The sequence below is a fragment of the Dunckerocampus dactyliophorus genome, chromosome 7 (assembly GCF_027744805.1).
Source record: "Dunckerocampus dactyliophorus isolate RoL2022-P2 chromosome 7, RoL_Ddac_1.1, whole genome shotgun sequence".
Lineage (NCBI taxonomy): Eukaryota > Metazoa > Chordata > Actinopteri > Syngnathiformes > Syngnathidae > Dunckerocampus > Dunckerocampus dactyliophorus.
Genome location: NC_072825.1, coordinates 3,724,033 through 3,745,324, shown reverse-complemented (window position 1 = coordinate 3,745,324; position 21,292 = coordinate 3,724,033).

Genomic DNA, 21,292 nt, shown 5'->3' with positions numbered 1-21,292 from the left:
AAATGTCAAACCTAATGGAAAAAAGAAAATGATTAAATTAAATGATTTAATTTAAAAATGATTATTATTAAAATAGATTTGAAGCTCTTGAGGAAGTTTCTCGGGTATCATAACTCCAATTTTTTTGTGAGTTTTTCAAAATACCAATACTATTATCATGCCATTCCTAATGATGTATTGGTATAATTTAAATTGTGTTTAATTCTAACTTCCTATTATAGTAATCTTTCTTCTTGGCTGGGAGAAATCACATGGGTCTATAACAAACTGTTAAATAGTTATTTAGGTAAACGAAATGTGTTTAGAATTTGAAAAACATCGTATTTTATGTGTTTTCGATGCTGTAAATGTTCAACACAAGCTAGCACACACACAGCGAGAACGTGCTCACGTGCACGGCAGTAGCATGGTGTGTGATTCGCTGTCTGACATCACATATGGCTACCGTGCACATATGCCCCTCCACACACACACACACACGCATACAATTCATTAGCATTGTCATGCAAACGAGGGCGCTGCCAGAGTGTGAAACAAATGAAATGTACGCCTTTACTATACAGCTGTGCTCCTTCTCTTTTATGAAGTGTGGCCTAATTCACTGAGGAAGCTTTTTAACGCCACCCACCCTCCCACCGCCACTTTACAAGCCGCCCCCGCTCGTGTTTACAGCGGCGCCGCTTGTTGAACATAAACATCAGCTTGCTGCAAATATTACAGTGGCCTTATTAACCAGGACAGGCAGCAATTACATTACATCCCGGGCGTCCACATCCGCAGAGCTAGCGCCAGCCTGCCCGCCCTCTGCCGCCATGTTTCTTGGCAGCGTGACGGCCATCATAATCTGATTCTCTGTCACGGCGCCAAGAAGCGCATGCATTAGCACAGTGCTACAAGCCTTAATGAAAGGAGTGGCACCGTTAAGAACATGGGGAAGACGCTAACGTCAAGGCCAACAAGCAGCCGACGGCCATGTTGGCTTTTTAGGTCCTCGTCCGCAGCAGCTTGGACGGCGAAGCGCAAAATGGCCGCTCGCAGCATTCCAGTAATCCAAGATGGCGACAGCGCTGACCTGCCTGCGTCAAAAATCAAACAGCCGCTCGTCTTGATTTTGACGGACAAGCACACAAGGGCCGAGGAGGGGCTTCGCGGGTCCGAATGGCGGTTTTTGGTTCACGTCCAAGCAGCTCGGGTGCTGCTGCTCCTTTCACAAGATCCTCACAATCACCATTGGTATGCAGGAATGTCTTCCTGGGGGGCTATTCTGTGCTTTTGGAGGGAAGTTGGTCGCTAGGACAGACCATGTGAGGGGATGTCAGGGCCAAGAGACGGCGGGCATCCTTCAACAGCATCCTTGTCTCCTTGCCTACTCGCCACCGCCCTGTGGACGCTGATGAGATGGATGAGGTCAAACATGATGACCAAATGATGATGACGTGAAGGATGCTTTGGACCCCAATTTGTACCATTGCTCCTCCCCTTTGGAAACAAACATGGTGGTGCCTTCAGGTATCATCCTACAGTCTGGAAAAATGGCATTTATCCATTCCAAAATTGAAAATGTGGCAATGTTTTGGTTCTTTCCCGGTCAAAATGTCAGACGAGCAATGCAAATCTGCGCATCTATACTTGGCCCAACAAAGGATGCATTCATTTTGAATGTTACTTTCTACCTGATCAAATACGGTTTTATATTAGGTCATAAAAGATCCTCTCAGTTTTACAATACAATGCGCCCACGGACATTCAGCAGCACAACCTATGAATGTTTTAAAAGCTGCGGCCAGCGCTAATACGCTGCTGAAATGATAATCACGCAAAAAATTATGTTTGAATAATGTGTACATTTTGTATTTATGTGGTACTTTACGTACGTTTGAAATGCAGGATCGTGTATTTTTATATGGACAAGCTTTCCAACAGGTCAGCGTTTATTTGCTCATGATAATTAAAAGGAAATGACTGATCAGACACCTTGCAGAAGTAACAATACAGTACTACTACTACTACTACTTATATAGAAATAATAGTGATTAATAATACTAACAATAAAAATTGAATGAAAGAAATACAGTATAATAAAATAATGAAAAAAATGTGTAGGTAATCCAATAAACACTGCACACGCATATCAAGACAGTTTTCGTACGCCCCAGTTTTCGCTTTTCATCAAATTTTTCTCCAAAATTTGGCCTCGGATTTCGTACACTGTCTCGGCTTTATGGTTCCGCTCAGTCAAGTACCCAAACAAAGCACCCTACGCTTTGCTGACTCGCTGCCCGTGCATTTTTTTTATTGAGTGCGACTGCTGAATAACCCGCCATGGGGCCAAGGAAAGAGTGCCAGCAAAGATAAAGAGGCTGAGGATGTGTGGGAAGTCCACATAAACAACAGGTTTGATTAAGACATGCTGTAAACAACACAGGCATCTACACTTTTTCACGGTCCTGCCGGCAATCCTTATAATAAGTTCCATCAATTCGTCATTGATAATGAGTTCACATTGTTTTCTGCATGTAAAACTATAATTCTTCTCCATAACAATTATATTTTGTTACTATTTTGTGTGTCTGGAATTGGAATTGGATTTACATGATTTCCTATAGAAAAAAAAGCCTCGTTTTTCGTACATTTTGGCTTTTGACATTTTGGAACGAATGAATATTGTTTAACATTACAGCAGCAGCTGGAAGGAAGCAGAAATGTGTCGTCTTAAAAACGCACTACACGTTTGCTGATAACTGAGTGTGTTTAAGCCCTTTAGTGAAGCCTCGAGTTAACATGATTGTCTGCAGCTGCGCCATCAATGTCAAACAAGCAGGAAGTTTAATGTTTGGAACAGGAAGTTATAGGTCTCTTCACAAGCACCTCCATAATGTATACAAAAAACTTCCTTCAGTGTGTTTATGTTAATTCAGCTGAGTAAAACTAAGCTCAGGCTTTGCGAGTTGCACCCAGATCAGAGAGAATGGCGTCCTGGAGGGCCAACCGGGCTCCTGTGCTGGAATGTCAAGTAGCTTGGCCGCGGTGGGCGACTGAAGCAGGAAGCGTTTTGACTAATGTTTCCTCTTTCATGGCGCTCTGTCGCCGTGCCCCCACAACCACCCAAAACCTCCCCGAGACAACTTTACGGTGATGTCATTCATATGCAAAGCAGCCGCGCTTTCAGTGTGTGTGCGTGCAGCCGCTGGCGAGCGTGCGCGTTGCTTGAGTGGCTGATTCCATTACTTGAAGGACCATTACGCTTGCCTGTCAGCGGCCAAAAGACCTGAGAAAAATTAGCGGATTAAATCACTCCCATCCTCCTCCTTTCCTCCGCTTCTTCCTCGCACCCGCCCTCGCCTCTTCCTAAGTCACGCCAACATTTGAGCGCAACAAGCGAACGTGTTTTTACCGGCCTGTAAAGGTAACTCACACCATTGCATGTTTCCAAAATTCAGAAGTCAAAGTAAAATGTCACCTTCAGCATCACTGAAGGTGTGTGTGTTTTCTTCTGACCCCTCCGCCCCCCCAAACAAATAAGCGAATGAACCTCACATCCCAAAATGTGAGAATGAAGCACCCGGCTGAGATTAATGCTCTGGGAAACAACAACGTCCCCCAGTGGGGTTTGCCTCACACCAGATGGGTGTAGCCTCACAAGGCCAAGAGGCTGAAGAGGACACCCCCTCTTCCTCCCCCCCAACACCGCCACCCGGGGGGGAGGATGGAGAGTTAATGCCGACAGCTCAACAAAAGCCGCCACCGCCGTGGAGGGCATGGAGGAGCACGGGAAAGGAGGCAAGGTCAATGGGACCTCCGAGGGTTCAAGTTCAAGGCGACAGTGTGTGACGGAGCGCTCCCACTTCCTCACGCAGCATCAGCACCGCCGTCTTGATGTCTGCCAGGAAGTGTACCGCATACTGTACACCCCGGTTAGCGTATGTTTCAATTTACATTGACAATTTATGCAAACATTTTGCCTCAGATTGCATACATTTCCTGATTAGCGTACAATATGGCGCACGTCTTGTCGTGTTATTAATACACAGTGTGAGTGTTTTTAGCTCAAAACATCCCTGTTAGCAGCGCGTTAGCATGGAAACCGGAACAGGAAGTCATTGTCCCCCAGCTCCTTGGCGGAACTCTGTAGTTCTTTGCTAGCTAACACAGTTACGCCACAAGTCTCTGCTTTTCTTATTGATCACAGCTGAAAAAAAAACCCACCATGGAGCCAAACTAAGTTGCAAGCGCCAGCACTGTGATAAAGAATATGAGAAACACTATTGAATTCAAGAAAAAACACCTCAATCAATTCTTCAATCAAGCTAAATGTTCATTTATCCCTTTTATGGGTCACTTATGTTTGTTTAAAGAATTGTTTAAAGAATTGTCAAAAAGTGATTGGTCTTAACATTTTTGGGTGTCCGGGAGGTATGAATTGGATTTTCATTATTTCTTATGGAAAAAATTGATTAGGTTACACAACATTTCGGTTTGAGTCGCACCTTCTGCAACGGATTAACGACGCAAACCAAGGTGTACAATCATCACAGATGATGGCCCAATGTGACAGCTGGGTGACGTCACTTCCTAAAACAAGCAACAATTTGTATGTGTAATAAAACAATGCGCCAACCACAACTTTAACACATTTCCGAGGTGAATTACCTCTGTTGCGGCACAGTTCAAAGGTCAAACAAGAATGCCAAACAATTCAGTGTAGAAAGAAGAGACGTGATGCTGAGTGAAGCGCGTCCATGTGGAATTTAGGATTAGGCTTGGATAAACTGTTTGACCTCCTTCATGGGGGGTGAGGGGCGGGGGGGAGGGGGGTTGCTTAGCGTAGCTAATCTTGACCAGAGAGTCAAAGGTCAAATACATTTCATGAACGCAAAGACCACCTCGTGACGTACATTGTATGTTTGTTTTCTCCTCTGTGACCAGGCTGGAGAGAGAAGGGGTCAGAGGTCAAGCAGACCATGTTAGTCACCCCATAAAACACCTCCTAACATCTCTGCTTGACCCCCCCTCCCTTCCTAATCGTCACCTCTCTAGGTTGTCCACAAAGGAGGGTCAAAGGCCAGGAAGTGTGTCGTCACATCTTTTTTAGTGGCCTCACACAAAGTCAGACAACATGCCCACTGGATGACCTCTGACCCCCACCTCAGCCTGCTGGCTGTCTAAGAGGACATCACACATACGGACCACGATGGACGAATGAGACCGTTTTTTTAGGGCAAGTCTAAGTCGCCCAGTGATCCCGTAGCCTTTGCAATGTGATGTAAACAAAGAACAATAAGCGTGTCAAAGTGACTATTGGGGTGTTATTTCATGTTTACGAGGCTCTAACAATGTTAAAACCCGTATTGAGAAAGGTTTTCTATGCTCTACGAAAATATTCCGTTTAATAATATTGAATCCTACTTTGCAGAAATTCACTTATCGCGGTCGGGTCTGGAACCATTTAGCCACGATAAACAAGGGACGACTGTACTGTCATTGTACACTTGCCAGAAATGACAATGGCAATATTTACCTGCTTCTTCTTCTTCTCTCCTTTTTAAAGATGAATTGCAACCACTGTACCGACCATTGTCGTCAACATTTGGAGAGCCCCGTAACATATCTGCCAGTTTTTTTCCCCCATTTCTCCACTCTACAATCGTTAAACACGAATTTGTTATTATTTATTATTAGCGCTACATGTTGCTCCTCGGCCGCCGTTATTTCAAGTGAGTTCCCCCCTCCTGCTACATAGCCAAGATGGTGACTATTGAGGGTGGAAAATGTCCATCACTGCACTCTCACAACTTTGGACACTTTAAGTGCACCATGCAGACAGTGCACTGCATATTGCATATTTACTTCTCAGAGTTAACGCACTTATTCACTCAAAAGACTGAGTGCAAGTACGCAAGTGCGCCATATGAGAGACAGCATGTGCTCATGGTTACATGACAGGAAGTGACTTTTAATAGTCGTCAAAGCAACCCAAACTAAAGCAAACAACTATGTCCTCTCTTGTTTACTCTTCCTGCCTGTTTATATCACACACACACACACACACACACACACACACACACACACAGACGGTGCCATGCTCAAGCTCTCTGCACAGCTCATGGTTGCCCTGGCAACAAGATATGAGCATGTGTGCATCTCCATTGGCAGAACTCCCTGTCTCTTTTTCCATGTTTCATTGGACACAATGCAAACACACACGCACACACTCACACACACGTATTAGCATTGACTTTATGGTCCAAAAGCACATCAGCGAGACATGATGACACAATTATAAACATCTTGGAAAATATCGCTGATGTCAGTGATGTCCTAATCTAATCTTTGCTTTGCTGGGTTGCACCGTTTCCCAAAATATAGTTGGTTTTTATTGGGTCAACGACTCACAGTGAAGATTTAAATGCTACTGAGTTTAATAATAAATTCATGTCTTTGAAGATCTATGTAAGTACACAGTATGCTGTACTTTTTGGCAAGTTTGGCATCTCCTTTTTAAAGTCAATCAAGGTTGTGCATTTGCTGTAGAAAAAGTTAGTTCAAACAAGTACAGTTCAGCACATCTGCTCCTGAAGCAGGGATGGGGTGGGAGGGTGCGCGGTCAAATGCCCCCGGGAGCGGCGGTGTGCATGGATGTGATCCCCTCAGGTTAGTGTTGTTGTACAGCCTAATCCACATGACCCCTGCCTCCCCACTTCATTCAGTAGCTCTGATTGGATTACACAGCGACTCGCCCTACACCGGTGTGTGTGTGCATGCGTGTGTGTGTGTGTGTATGATCAGAAAAACATATCAAACATTCTGCCTTACTGTCAGAGAGGCATTCATGTAACGACACCGTACTGTATCAGACTCAGGGGAGTCGCCAGGAATTCTGGGCCCCATGAAAAGGTGTGCAAATGTATTGCTTTCTATTGTTCGATACTACCAGTGAAATATTTACTGCTAGTGAGTTGTCCATGCAACAGCCTGCATATACTGCAGCATGCAATTCACTATTTGATGCAAGAGAACATAACAAACGTGCTAAAGGCCATCTTTGACAGTCTCACTGTAATCTTAGTTGGAAAATTCCAATTTTTTTTTACATTTGTGAAAGACTTTAAAATAAACGTACATATACAGTAGGTTAACTTATAAATCTGCCAACAAGAAAATAAAAGTTTAAATGGAATTACTGTGTGGAAAAATAATTAGTGCTTGAATTTCTGTCATGATTTTTGTAATGGTAATATGAGCAAGAGAGAGAAATGGCCACAGACGGCCTGCAATGATACTAACTGACATGTATTTGAACGCAGTGTTGCTCACCTTCTTCTTGCTCACTCATCTGCCAGTCAATATGGAAGCTGATGTGGTCAATGTGGATATTTCGCTGTTACTACCAATACATGAGATTGTTTTAATCGTTTTCTGACTATATTTAAAAACAAATCACAACCATTCATTTTCTACGCCTCTTATCCTCACTAGGGTCGCGGGGTTATGCTGGAGCCTATCCCAGCTGACTTTGGGCGAGACGCAGGGTACACCCTGGACTGTTCGCCAGCCAATCGCAGGGCACATATAGACAATCATCCCCAATCACATTCATACCTATGGACAATTTAGAGTCGCCAATTAACCGAACGTGCATGTTTTTGGAATGTGGGAGGAAACCGGAGTGCCCGGAGAAAACTCACACGCGCACGGGCAGAACACGCAAACTCCACACAGAGAGATTCAAACCCAGAGCTCACCGATCTCCTGACTGTGTGGCCAACATGCTAACCACTCCACCTCCGTGCGGCCCAATCACAACCAGATGGCAAAATTATTGTACCTATTTATTGGGACCCTTGTCAGTCAGTGGCCCTTGGGATTGTCCCAACTTCCCCTCCCTTTACGGCGCCCCTAATCATACTGATACTGAGATATTTGTCATTTTTGAAGTATCTCATATAGCTAAATAAGGCGGTGGAAATATGAGCTCTCAGGATGTCCCAGTACAGTTGTACAAGCACAATACCAATAATGCATCCTGAATGAATTCTCAAGTATGGGGAAGTACAGCACTGCAACTACTGCCACCTGCTGTTCAGGACCGTCACCTACTGGTAAGAGAAATACAAAGGGGTGGATGAGAAGAGACAGCTTTTAATGACTCATTAATTGTCTTCTCTGTACACATTTTCTCCTTCTGCTCATGCTCATGACTCGCAACCCTGAAGGTCAAACCCTCAAGGTCCCCCCCCCCCCCCCCCGCTTGATTCCGGCCTTTGCTCCGCTCCGTCCTTTCAATTAGCACACATGATCTGAAGTGACATTTCAACGTGGTAGCCATGGCGACCGTTTTTCTCCCTGCCCGGCTGTTCGCACCTGAACGCAGCCCACAAAGGGATGAGGACCTTGTGGAGAGTGGACATTGACATCCTCCATGAAAACCACCATCATGGTCACATTCATAAAGTCACCAGAATAACATGTCAGATGTATTTAGTTTATTTTATTTATTTATTTTTATTTGATTTAGACACAGACCAAAAAAAGACTTGCTGAAGTTCTTTTTGTTTGATGGGATATATTGTTATGTTTGTTATATTGTTATTGTTATGATATTTATTGATATGTATACATTTTACATTCTTTATTTTATGTATTTTATGTGTTAATGTTGCTAGAAATGGAAGTGGAGCCACCAAACTAAGTTTCGTTGTATACCGTGTGCATGACAACAAACATCCATCTATCTTTCTATTGATCTATATAAAAAAAAACAATGAAAACAGAAGTCTTAACCTTCAGTCCATCAGTAATACAAAATAGCGCAAAGCTCCTTAAATAATGACACATCTCTCCAAAAGTGGCAAACATAGCTTCTCTCATGATACCGGGTGAATGTCTCCACAATCGATTAATCTAAAGATTCATGACTGATTCTTATCGATACAGGAGGCTGCCACCGGCGCAGCTGAATCGTTTGCTTGTCAACTCTAGTATGAAGTCTGCAGGGGTCAAGAGGAGGCAAACGTGGGAACAGCTTCTCATTTGACCTCCACGCTTGTAACTGAGTGACAGCACTGGATGGAACATCTTGATAGCCTCCTGATGGCAGCCCAGCTCCAGCGTCTGCTTGCAGGACAATGAGCAATCACCACTCAGTGTTGGTGATTAGACACTCACAGCTGCAAAAAAGCTGCGGGCTGGAAATAGCTTTTTTCTGGATCGGACCATGTGACCTTACAACTGGAATCATTCATTCCTTCTCCTATTCAGGGTGACGAGTGAGCTGGAGCCTGATCTGATCTGATTTCAGGCGAAAGGCAGTGAACACCCTGGATTGGTCATCAGTCAATCACAGAACACAAGCTTTCACACTCACATTCAATTCAGAGTCTCCAATTAGCCGAACATGACTGTTCTGGGGATGTGGGAGGGAGCCGGAGTACCCGTGGAGAAACCCACGATGGACTGGGAGAACATGCAAACCGCCTCACTGGGAGGCAGACTAGGTTCCTCCATCATGCGACCGGAGTATGTCAGCAGTCCAGCAGCTGACTGGTGCAGGGAATCTGGAGCATGCTTAGACGATGTAGGGAGTGCATGCAGGCACATGGAGGCCATATACTTTCCATCAGATCTCAGTTTTCCACAGTTTGGTGAAGAATCCAATCGTCAACAGGTTATTGTTTTGTTTCCATTGATGGTTCTTAGGTTATTTCCGAATATTTAATTGATCAAGAGTTGGGTTGTGTGATTTACGGTAAATTGTCGATTTAATTTTCACTTTCTACCTTTGAACTTTGACATGTCACCTCAATCATCTGCTGATGACGCAGCATCAGGAGCAACTGTGGGTTCAGTATTTTGCCCAAGGATACTTTGACAGGGTCACAGGAGGACGAAGGATCGAACCTGTACAAACATCAGGTTGGCAGACGACTGCTCTACCCTGCTCAAGTTATGGTCATCATTCGTTCATAAGGTGCTTTGAAAAAGTTGCCAATGCTATGTTTTGTCGTAGAGACTTACAGTGAGACGTCAGCATCAGCCTTGGAAGTTCAACAAGGTGGAAGGTGGAGAGTCGTGCCCCCTTCCTGGCTGCACATGATTGGACGACGGCTTCCACTCGTTTGCTCAAACATCCTCCATCCGTGCTTCCTCGGAACCTTTCAAAGTTCTTCCTGAAATAAAACATGAAGGAGACTTAAATCAGGAAGCAGATTTGTCTTCAGCTGAGTGATAGATTGATGACCTCATTAACGTGTGCAATATTCATCAAGCTCCTTTACACCCAAAAAGCATCCGCAAGCACATTTTTTGGTGGCAAGATAAGAAATCAAAGCTGTATTTTATGTTTTTTTGCCACAGGGAAGCGTGAGTTACTACATATCGGAGCACCGCGAACATTGTTGTCGCCAGAAAGCAGACGCGACATTAGCATAGGGCGGCTCGCACAAAGACCTTCCCAGGCTTTGATGGTAAAACAGAGGACGGCATTGATGGCGCCGTCAACGCGATGCGACCGTAATATGCCACATATGTTTGCCATCCCGCTGCAGCGCGATGGGATTAAGCCTCACATGCAAAGTGGTGGTCCCCCTAATAATGTTTCTTCATGGGTTCCCCTTTCTTCATTAAAACGCAGACAAGGGGCGGGAAAAAGGGGGGGGGGGGGTTAGCATGTCTGTTTGGGAGTGTGGGAGCGTGTGTGATGTTGTGTGCTTGTGGACGGGGGAGGAGGTGCGGGGGGAGACAGGGGGGTGCATGGGAATTAACTTTGCTATTAAATGACTTAACAAAAAAAAAAATTCAACCTCCCCTCCCCCCCATTTCCATTCCATGCATGAGCACGAGAGAGCCACCGCGACCGTCGCTGCAATTTGCTGTCTGGTCGGCATAAAGGGGAGGTCAGAGGTCAAATAAGTGCACCGAGTCGGAGGTGCTTTCTCATGTTAATGCCTTCACAAACAAGTCATCATTCCGTAGATGTTGGCGCGACAAACTTGTGGATGAGGTATCTCACAACTGTGAATCACCACCGGGAAACAATAAATCCACCACCAAAGTGCGGCTGAATTAGGAAGATCTGTCAACAACGAGCTGATTGAACCTCCTCCCCTGCACAACTTCGCAGCGTGGACAAAAGACACCCCCATGAAGTGGGAAGTGAAACACATTAAACATCATTTTGGGGGGGCACGTTGAGTTCAGTCCTGAACATTAACTTAGGCGACCTTTTTGCAAAAAAACAAATACGTATAATTATGATATAGTGCACGTTCATTAGCTTGGAGTGCAAGAAGACGCATGTGCTTTCTGCTTATGCAAACACATAAGCAGAAATGACCTGAAGCAAACTCTTCTGTCAAGTATTATATTACCTCACATGCATAATTCAGAATACAAGAACATGAAATTTAAATAAATAATTGTTCTAAAGGTGCAGCATGCACTTAACACAGAGATTTAATGAGACCTGGAAGGAAGCCAAACACTGTTTACGGACCAGCCTCTAGCGGCTGCTTGTGGTACTGCATGCGCAGGAAGCTGCTGATACTGTCATGATTAATATCAAACTTTTGTTGAGTAAGAATAAGACTTGAATTGAAAAATAACGATTTGAATGTGTTGATTGTATGAAATTATTATTTATATGAAAAAGATTTTACTGCTGCTTTTTTTCCTTATCAATTCAATGTTCAAAAAGTTAAGCTAGGCCTTATTTCTTATTTAAATACTTCACTTTAGATCTTGTCTCGGCTGCTCCGGGGTCATGTAAGCTGGGAGGATGTTCCAGTTTTCGGAGGAGCTGTGTGAAAGAGGAGTTCCTGGAGGAGAAGACGAGGAGACAAGGAGGCCTCTCGCTCTGCTCTCGTCTGCTCAGGAGCTCCTAATCGGAGCAGACAAGCGGCTGACGGAATGAAGATGCTTAATTGGCAGAGAGTCGTGGGAACGCGTAAACAAACAGCTGCCACCTCGTCCCTCTTGCTCATGAATAAAGCGGAACACAACCTGGCAGCTGCAGGGAGGCCGCAGCATCTCAACACGGATGAGGAGAAAGAGGAGGAGGAGGAGATTAGGCTAACTTTAATCCTGCTCCAGTGGTGGAACATGCAGATACAAAACATGCTCACATACAGGAGGAGAGGAGATAATGCTCTGAAATGCAAACATGGATCTGCCCCCAAACACTTTTAGCGGAATATACAATCCTTTCATTCCCCATCAGCCATTTCCTTCACAATCACGTTTATTTTTATATTTTTATATATTACATTACATGTATGTTATAATTAGGGCGGTCAAAAATAGCGCGTTAACAGCGGTAACTAATTTATTTCATTAATTCCGTCAATTTTTTTTGGTGTAATTTACGCATACGCATTACGGCAAGGCGCATCTCTCTGTCATGACGACAGACGACGACACAGTGTAGCGTCATCAGAGTCACACAAGAGTGAGACGCTCTTTTACAACTTTAATCTGACCTGAACAGTGAACACATCAACAGCAGTGCAACTCCAACAGCATGTATGCACTCCAAGTCACAAACGCGTCTTTCGTCCCTTCGACATCGGAACGACACTTCCTTATTGTCACTACGTGACCGCGAGATGCATTCGTTATGGCAATGCCTTTATTATGCGTGTATGTGTGGTCTAAATACGGAAGTACAATTTGCTGCACTTAAGTATGCTCGGAAATCCCATAAAATACACTCAAAACGAGGGAAAGAGAAACTGGTCGGTAGTTTGTGAATTGATGTTTGTCTCCTGTTTTGAAAATTGGTACTATTTGAGCTATTTTCATTTGATTTGGAAATATCCCAGTCTAAAATGATAAGCTACTAATGTACGTCGTTACATCTGCAATGACCTTTTTTTATTATTCCCGTGTCGATACCGTTACAGTCGATTGATGTTTTTGCCTTACTTTTATGGACAATATCAATGATCTATTTTTTGGTCACACTGGTGAGGAACATGGAGTTGGGATTCCTTTCTATACTTACATTCCCTTCTTCCGCTGACAAGTGATTTGGGATCCTTTCTTCTAAATGAGGTCCAATGTTTACAAAGTATTTATTGTATTTATTCATATCCCCATTTTTGATGTTTCCATGTTTAAAATATTGAGGTTAATCAGCCATTCCATATCCATTCCTGATAATACTGTTTAAGATGCCCCATGTTATTTTTATTCTTGTTATAGCTTACGATAACATTCTCTCTTACATATTCTTAAAATATTTGTTCATTTGTTTTTGCACTTCTTTTAATACTTGAAGCATCCCTTTGGTTGATTTCTCCTCATTTTCTTGTTAGACAGTTCCGTCAAGGGGCAGTGCTTATCGTAAAGCTTCATATAAATATTCAGAAAGTGTTTGGATGCTTTATTCACACCATTTTCACAATAGACGCACTCCCAGCTTGGTTGCTCCAGATCTTTCTTAAAAGCGTTCATTCCTTCTTCTGTTCGTAGTCTTTGAAACGTCTTTTTGTTTTCCACCTTTCTCTTGCCGTAGTTTTCATTGTAATTTATAAACACTTGAAGAGTGAGGTTGAGGCGTTTTGGTTGTCCTGCACAGACATTTGTTGGTATTAAGCATACAAAGGACCTCTTTGCTAACATGTTAGCATGCAGCAGGCCAACTGAAAGGGATTGTTGGGACATGAAGTTGTATGACATCCCCATCAGCGGCGCAGTGCATCGCCAGTGACTAACCCCCCACTTGGTCCCGGGAGCCCAGTTCTGGTCGGATTTTGGCGACGAAGATGTGCTGAGACGCTCCGCATCTTCATCCGCTGCGCGAGGCCATCTTGTTTACGTATGCGTTCCCACACACAAGAAAAACGAGGCGACAGTGCGCAGTGATGCGACGAAAGAGAAAAGCAACGGCAAGCGATTTGTGGGGTCTGATTTTTTTCAAGGAGGCATTTTTGTGTTGCAAATGTATCACTCTTTTGAACGCTTATTGCTTTGAAAAGCCTAACTCTTTCCTTAAGTGACTCCCGCAACTAACCGGAACTACGTTCATCACCAAAATCCGACCAGAACTGGGTTCACGGGACCAAGTGGGGGGTAAATCGCTGTTGATGCACGACACTGCTGATGGGGATGTCATACAACTTCATGCCAAAAAATCCAAACTACCCCTTTTAAGTAAAAATGTCTTCTTGTCTTGACTTTCAGGATGAGATCCCAGGCTTGATGACGTCCTTATTAGCATTTCATTTGGCGCACGCTAATCCGTGCTTGTATCGCGAGGAGGTCAGCACACATGAAGATGATTAAAAAGGTGGTCACATGACAGCAAAACGACTCAATGGAAAAAGGCTGCCTCCACGCTCGTACAGCCTGGTTAGTGTGTGCTGCAGCTTTACAAAGATAATAGCGCTCACATTTATCAGCTATTTATTCAACAATATCTTCAGAAGAAAGCAGAAGAAATTTAATTAAAATCAGTGCACAGTTGACTAATTATTCTGGGAGAATCTCCTAGGTGGACAACGTTTGAAATGGAGCTCAATCAACAAGCCCCGCCCCCTGCTTGATGGTAGGCGGGCCCATCAGGGCATGAGGGGGTGGCGGGGACACCTTCATTGATGTCTTTGAAGCAACTTTTATTCTCTTTTCTTTTGTCGTCACTTCTAGAATAATACGAAAGCAACACCGCCATCGCCACTTCCCTTCAGGACGTTGCTTCCTTTGATTTCTTTGAGGCGCGGCGTCTAATAATAGACATGTCCATCAACTGCAGCCCCCCCGTCAGAGTTAATTGGCACCGTGCAAAGAGTTCTGAAGCCGGTCCGTCATTAGATCACTGGATGCTGACCAGCGCCGGCTGTCGTACACACGCCCCGTCTCTTTTAAACCCACCCACCTGCTGCCGACTCCCCCCACCCCCGCAGGGGGGACCCGCCCTTTCGCCATCCAGTCACGTCTTTTTCGAACGTATCAACAAGGCTGACACCTTTCAGGACTGTAAAATAGCTAACTATCAAAAAAAATTGCGTATTTCAGAGGCCCTTTCTTTAAATGCGACAGCTTTGATGGTGATGAAGACTCACATAAAGATCCATGGGAAAGGGAAACATGGGCTGGAAGTGGAAGCTCCAAGTCAGTGGTTTCACAAGATGGCAGCCTCCAAACACTTCACTGACTTCCCTTCAGCTACTGTTAGCCAAGGAGCCAAGAAAGCTAGTATTAGCCACACAATGCTAGCAAGCGTATGATAGCCCACTGAGGCTAGCCAGCTAATATTCCCAGGTCAGGGTAGTGTGCTAATGCTACCAGCTAAAGCGAGTCTCATGATGACAGTAGCCAGTAAATCCACAAATTTTGGTTGCAATTTATAAGATGACATGTCAGTCTTTCAGGTCACAAAATCTTAAAAAAATGGACACATACTTGTACTTGTAGTTTACAAGTTGTTCAGTTTGTTGTGTTGTGACAGCTTAGTAAGTTTTCAATAGAAAAAAAAACTTTATTGTAGCCTGATAGGCAATTCTGGATGTATATTTGATGAGTCTGGATCCATGCTGTTGTTTTTAATGGTGATTTGTTAAGATGCTAACATCCATGTTAGTGATGTTTGCAGGGTAGCAGATTCATTTAACAATAATAATTGCTCTCTGATGCGTGCACCAAAAGGGTGCATGTATGTTGCCAAAGAGTCAAAGGTGAAGGGAATAAACGTGTAATGTGTTTTTTTGGGAGTGTAAGTGTGCATCAGTTCCCTTGTGCTAATGCTCTGGCACGTCTCCCATGATGCCGCTTCTGCCAGCTTCCTGCCTCTAATGGCCGCCTCAGTGTACCCCCTGCACGCCCCCCACCTCCGAGGCAGAGAGCCCGGCAGCGTTAATGGAGGCCATTGAGGGCCAAAGAAAGGCTCCTTTGTGGCGCTGGGGGCAAGCGTGGGCACCCGTTTGCTCACACACAGCTTCCCCTCCTCACGCGGCGCTCAGAAGGCCATGCCAACAGCGGAGATCCAAAGACAGCAGCTCTAAAATGGGGGGGGGTGAGCACAACAGCGATGGAGGCCAAAGTTGGCATGCAGCGTGAGTCAGTGAAAGGCCTCGAAAGAAGAGGACAGATTAAACCAAATAAGACAAATTCAATTGGTGTGAAGAAAGAAGGCGGTGAAGGAAATGGCCGACAAACCTGGCAACCCAGCAGAGAGAAAAAAAATGGAGGCAAGACAAAGAAGCGGACGTTGCCACGCTGGTCAGTGAAGCACTTTGGCCTGATTTAGAACACCCAGATTGTTCCGCCGTGCCAACAGATGTGACGCTAAATCTGCGCTAACGCTTTTTGTTGTCAGGGCAATGCCGAGCGCTCGCTCTAAATGGCGTTACTGGCGCTTTGTGTGCGCTTTTGTCATCATTCACGCTGCATAAAACAAAGTGTTTCCTGCTGCCACTCGGGATACTTTTGTTTACTAGGAATTCTGTACTTCAGGTGCAGGCAAAGACATGATTGGTAGATGCAGGAAGAGGAGGGCGGGGCTTATGGGCACACTAGGAAGTAGAAAATATGCTAGTTGGAGGATACAAAGGCTCAAATGGAATACTTCCATCAGTACACATCTGTAAGTATACTGTGTACACTGTCTACTTTGTTACTGAGTGTGCAAATTTTGACAGTTTAGTGCCCGAATATTTATCCGCTTCTTCTTCTTCTGGAAAGTGTACTGTAAATTACTCTGGAGTTGCTTATCCTTCAATTCAATTGAAGCCGGCTTCTTTATGTGCGTAAAGGGCTTTTTATAGCCTGTTTTATATACGTCGCCGTCGCCAGGAACTATAAATGTAGACATTTTTGCGAATTTAACGTCTGCTTTCGACAATCGAACAATGTAGAACATAATCACAAACAATATACAACATATTTTAAGGAAAGTTGCTTGCGGGATTACACCGCCGTCCCTCCCCCTCCACTACGTAGCCAAGATGGTGATTAAGTGTCCCAGCAGTGCACACTCAAGATTTGGAGCATTTTGAGTGCAGCATCCGAGTCCTGACTGTGCACTGCATTTTGCCATACTTGTCAGCGTGAACACACTTATGCACTCAAAAGACTTAAGTGTACTCATGCAACCAAGTGAGACACAGCCTGAGTCAACTGTGAACAAAAAACTGGTGCTTGTCTACTATTTGTTTGGTAACTGTAATCATATTTTACAATTGACGGATGAACAGATGCGGATGATAAAGTAATAGAGCCTTTCAAATAGATCTTTTTGTGCTTCCTCATAACACAAACTACAGTCGTCCCTCGTTTATTGCGCTTAATTGGTTCCAGACCCGATTACGTTAAATTAACTTCCACGACATAGGATTCAGTGTTAACAAATTGAACATTTTTGTCGTTATTAACATTATTAGATCCCTGTAGACAACAAATAACACACCTGTAGTCACCCTTTCACTCCTATTAGTAATTGTTTACGCATGCGCTGCAGGGACTCGAGGCGGCTGCTAGCTAGATAGAGCGCTAACAAGCTAGCGAGCTAACCAGTTAGCCTCAAATTTATTTCTTCTGAACTTAACGAGCCAAAAACTTACCACTTCAAAACCATCATCAATCATGTCGGACATGCAACGGCTGACCTCATGACTTCACGTGTCTAATTGTGTAAAGGTAAATGAAATGAATTACTGAGGTTATGTTGAAGGATCTACCCTCAGAAAATCTGTAGAATAAAGCAAAAATGTTTATTTTGAAGAACACGTGAGAGATAAAGCACAGCCAATGCGCGTTTCAAATGAAACGTTCACTTTTACTGAGCTAGATTGTCAGGTTAACGACAAAGACAACATAGAGCTCAACACTGCCCCCTGCAGGCGGGACATCCACACTCCGCCTCCCTCCTGGGTCAAACACATCCTCCCTCTTTGTTCGGGCCGCCATGGCCGGAAATGGCGGCGCGCCCCTCTTGTATCCCTGCGCCACTGCAACCGCCACCGTGGGAGAGCAGAGTGAAAGTAGCGCCATATTTGTCCCACTATGTCATCTGTTCAACACGCCTGATTGGCTTTCACACCGTGGCCTCCTAATTAATATGCAGCACCCCTCCACCTGCCCTCTGGCCCCGCCTCCTCCCGCCGCTCTAAGACAAAAGCGCATTGTGTAGGCGCCTCCTCGTTTAATTACGTTCAAAAGGGAGCCTCGTCATCAGTGTGCGTGTGCGTGTGCGTGTGTAGCCATGAAACGAGCCCATCTATTTCATCCTGCACGCACCGCCCCCCCGCCCCTCCGCCGTGGCGAAAGGAGGAGCGCACGCAGTCCTATCCCACACAAGAGAACTAAAAAGAAAAAGTCTAGTCGCTTGTTGCCTTTATGCAAATTGGCGTGCCATGAAGTTTCGTTGGCCGTCCCACAAAGAGCGTTTGTACTGGGAGCGCTGGGCAGAATGGGAGAGGTTAGGAAGGGTTGTGGGGAGAACACGCTGTCGAAATTCCCATCGAGACGTCATGTTACTTACCCTCTCTTTTTCATCTTCACGTCGCCGCCCGCTTCCACGACCTGCTTATTTAGACCACATGGCGCCATCTTTGCCTCGCTCTTTGGTTTCGATCTGTTTTCAAGTCAATGACGTAATGAGGAGCCCCTCAAATAAGACCTTTTCAACATCGTGAGAGCTTACCCCTGAAAGACCCAAAATGATATTTGTGGTCACTATGACTTCATTCTGGACTTGGAAATAAGTTTCCGGCGCGCCCCCACAAGCTAAGAAAAACTTAGATTTAACCTACTGGACTTGGTTTGTAAATAGAGTGGAACTTTGGTTAGCGTCCGCCCCGGTTAGCTTGTTTTTCGGTTAACGCAAAAAATGTATGCCAAAATTTTGCTTTGGTTTGCGTACATTTTCAGGTTAGTGCACACAATTGTAGTTTTACAGGCATTCAACAATTCGAAATGAATGTACGGACCCGATCCAAATCTTAAGACCAGTTGAAAAATTGCTGGAATTAGCATTTTGCACATTTGGATCTTAATGAGGTTTTAAGCAGAGCTACAATATGCAAAAGCAAGAAGGGGGCGTGAGACAAAAAGCACTTTGAAAAAGTCATTTATTGAAAACAACAATTAAACTGAAATAGGCTGTTTATCAGCTGATCAAAAGTTTAAGACCATCGCTCAAAAAATAACAAAAAACTCTCCAAAGCAGAACAAAAAATGTTCTCAGTAGGACTCAGTAATGTGGAGCTCCACAGTTCTTGTTAATCACTTCAAAAATGGCTTTGGGCATGCTTGGTGTGAGTGTTTCCAGGAGGCTAGTGGGAACATTGCTCCAAGTGGTGAAGATGGCTTCACCAAGGGCATCAACTGTCTGGAACTGATGGCCATTTTTATAAACTTCCCTTGCCATCCATGCCCAAATGTTCTCTACGGGATTTAAATGAGGGGAACATGCAGGATCGGGTCTGTACATGACAAATGAAAGGGATAAATGAACAATTAGGGCTCCTTTTACCTTCACTGAAGACGTGACTGTTCCCAAAGACACGATGCGGCAGCAAGATCAACACCTTCCTCTTCAACACCAGCTTCCTGTTCTGTTATCAAAAGGCTTTCTTCTTTCTTTGGCACCATTTTGGCTTATTGAGGTGAGAAACACTATTGAATTCAAGAAAGAACTAATGGCAAAACAGGAAGGTGGTGTTGAAAAGCAAGGCGCGGAGCTCACTGCCTCAGCGTGTCTTTGGGAAAAGCCAGGTCGAGAATCACGTCTTCGATGAAGGTAAAAGTAACCTTAAATGTTCATTTATCCCTGTCATTCATCATTTATATCTTTTTATATGCATTTTCAATTCTTTTCTGCATGTCAAATTAACTGTAAAATTACAAAAATGTGTTGAAATGTTTGTATTAACATTTTTGGCTTCCTGAAACAGATTCATTTACCGCACATTATTTCTGATGGGAAAAATGTATTCGGTTAGGTTTGTTTTGGTTAGAGTCGGACCTTCCGGAATGTATTAATGACGCTAACCAAGGTTCCACTGTACAAGACTCTCTTGATAACTAGTTAATACTAGTTAATAACTAGTTAACGTAGTTTTGCTTAGCTACACCGAGGAAGGACCACGTCACCCTCGACAGAGTCCCCTCATGGCAGTGTGCCAAAGAAAAGGAAAGCTACCACCGTGAAAGTGAAAGCAGACATCGCAAAAATGCTCAGAAAGTGGAGAAATGTCCAAGCCGCTCATCAAGGATGAAGATGGCATCCTTGAACACGTGCAAGGATCTGCTCCCATGAGATGGACAGTGATAACTTACACATCTCTGTTATTACTGTTTCATGTCATTCTTCTTCCTAGCTGCCAGCAGGGCCACGACAGGCCACATGTCTCCTCAATAAGGTGACTCCATTAAAAAGCCGTGAAGCCCTCGACCTCCTTAGACCTCCAGTGACCCCTTCTGCTCCTCAGTCACGCATGCCCACAAAGGCAGCAGCTCACGGGTGCGATGGAAGTGTCTGCATCATGGCTGAATGGTGATGGGATGCTGGGGGGATTATTTGGGGCTGGAGATGAGGGCCTGAATGGATGGTTGATGGTGTTGGAAGTTGGGGGGAGAGGCGGGTCAGTGCTCTTTTGTCATGGTGGTGTCCAGCGTGTCCCCCCCACCCCATAAGGAGTGTGTAATGACGGCCTTTGTTGGCTTTTCTGCTTCTAATGGCTCCACTGGGAGCCCTTGTTAGTGTCCGGGTGCGACGCCAGGGTACCTCGCAGGAACTCTGGGATTAGAGTCCGCCCTCTTAGGGCCCTACATGTGACCCCTTAGTCCCACCACAATGGTCATTCACATGCTGTGCCTTTAGATCTTTTAATTGCAAATGATTGCATTTGTCCTTTCTAATATTTTAAATTTGGGGTGAGCTCAGTCTTCTGAGGCTTCTAGTCACGTGACAGCCCAGCAGCGTGTCGCCTCAATGATATAATGACCTCAAAGCTTTGATTGGTGGACAAACAACCTCGGTCTTTCAGCCACCAAAAGACTCTGTTAAACTCGCCTGGCATTTACCTGAACTTCTACATTCTATAGCCTATAGAACCTTTGGTATCATCTTAGCGGTAGGGATAGACGTGATAAATCAGTTTATAGACTTTGGATCATTGACTGACACCTGATGGGCAGGTGATTTGTCTTCAACATGAACAAATAGTGTCCGCTCCCTGTGAGCAATCTCCAGGGGCCACAAGGAATCAAATAAATGTGTATATATATATATAGGAAGATGGCCCCTGAGCCGCACCCCTATGCCCCTACTTTTGCGGCTCTTGGTGTAGGTTGGGCC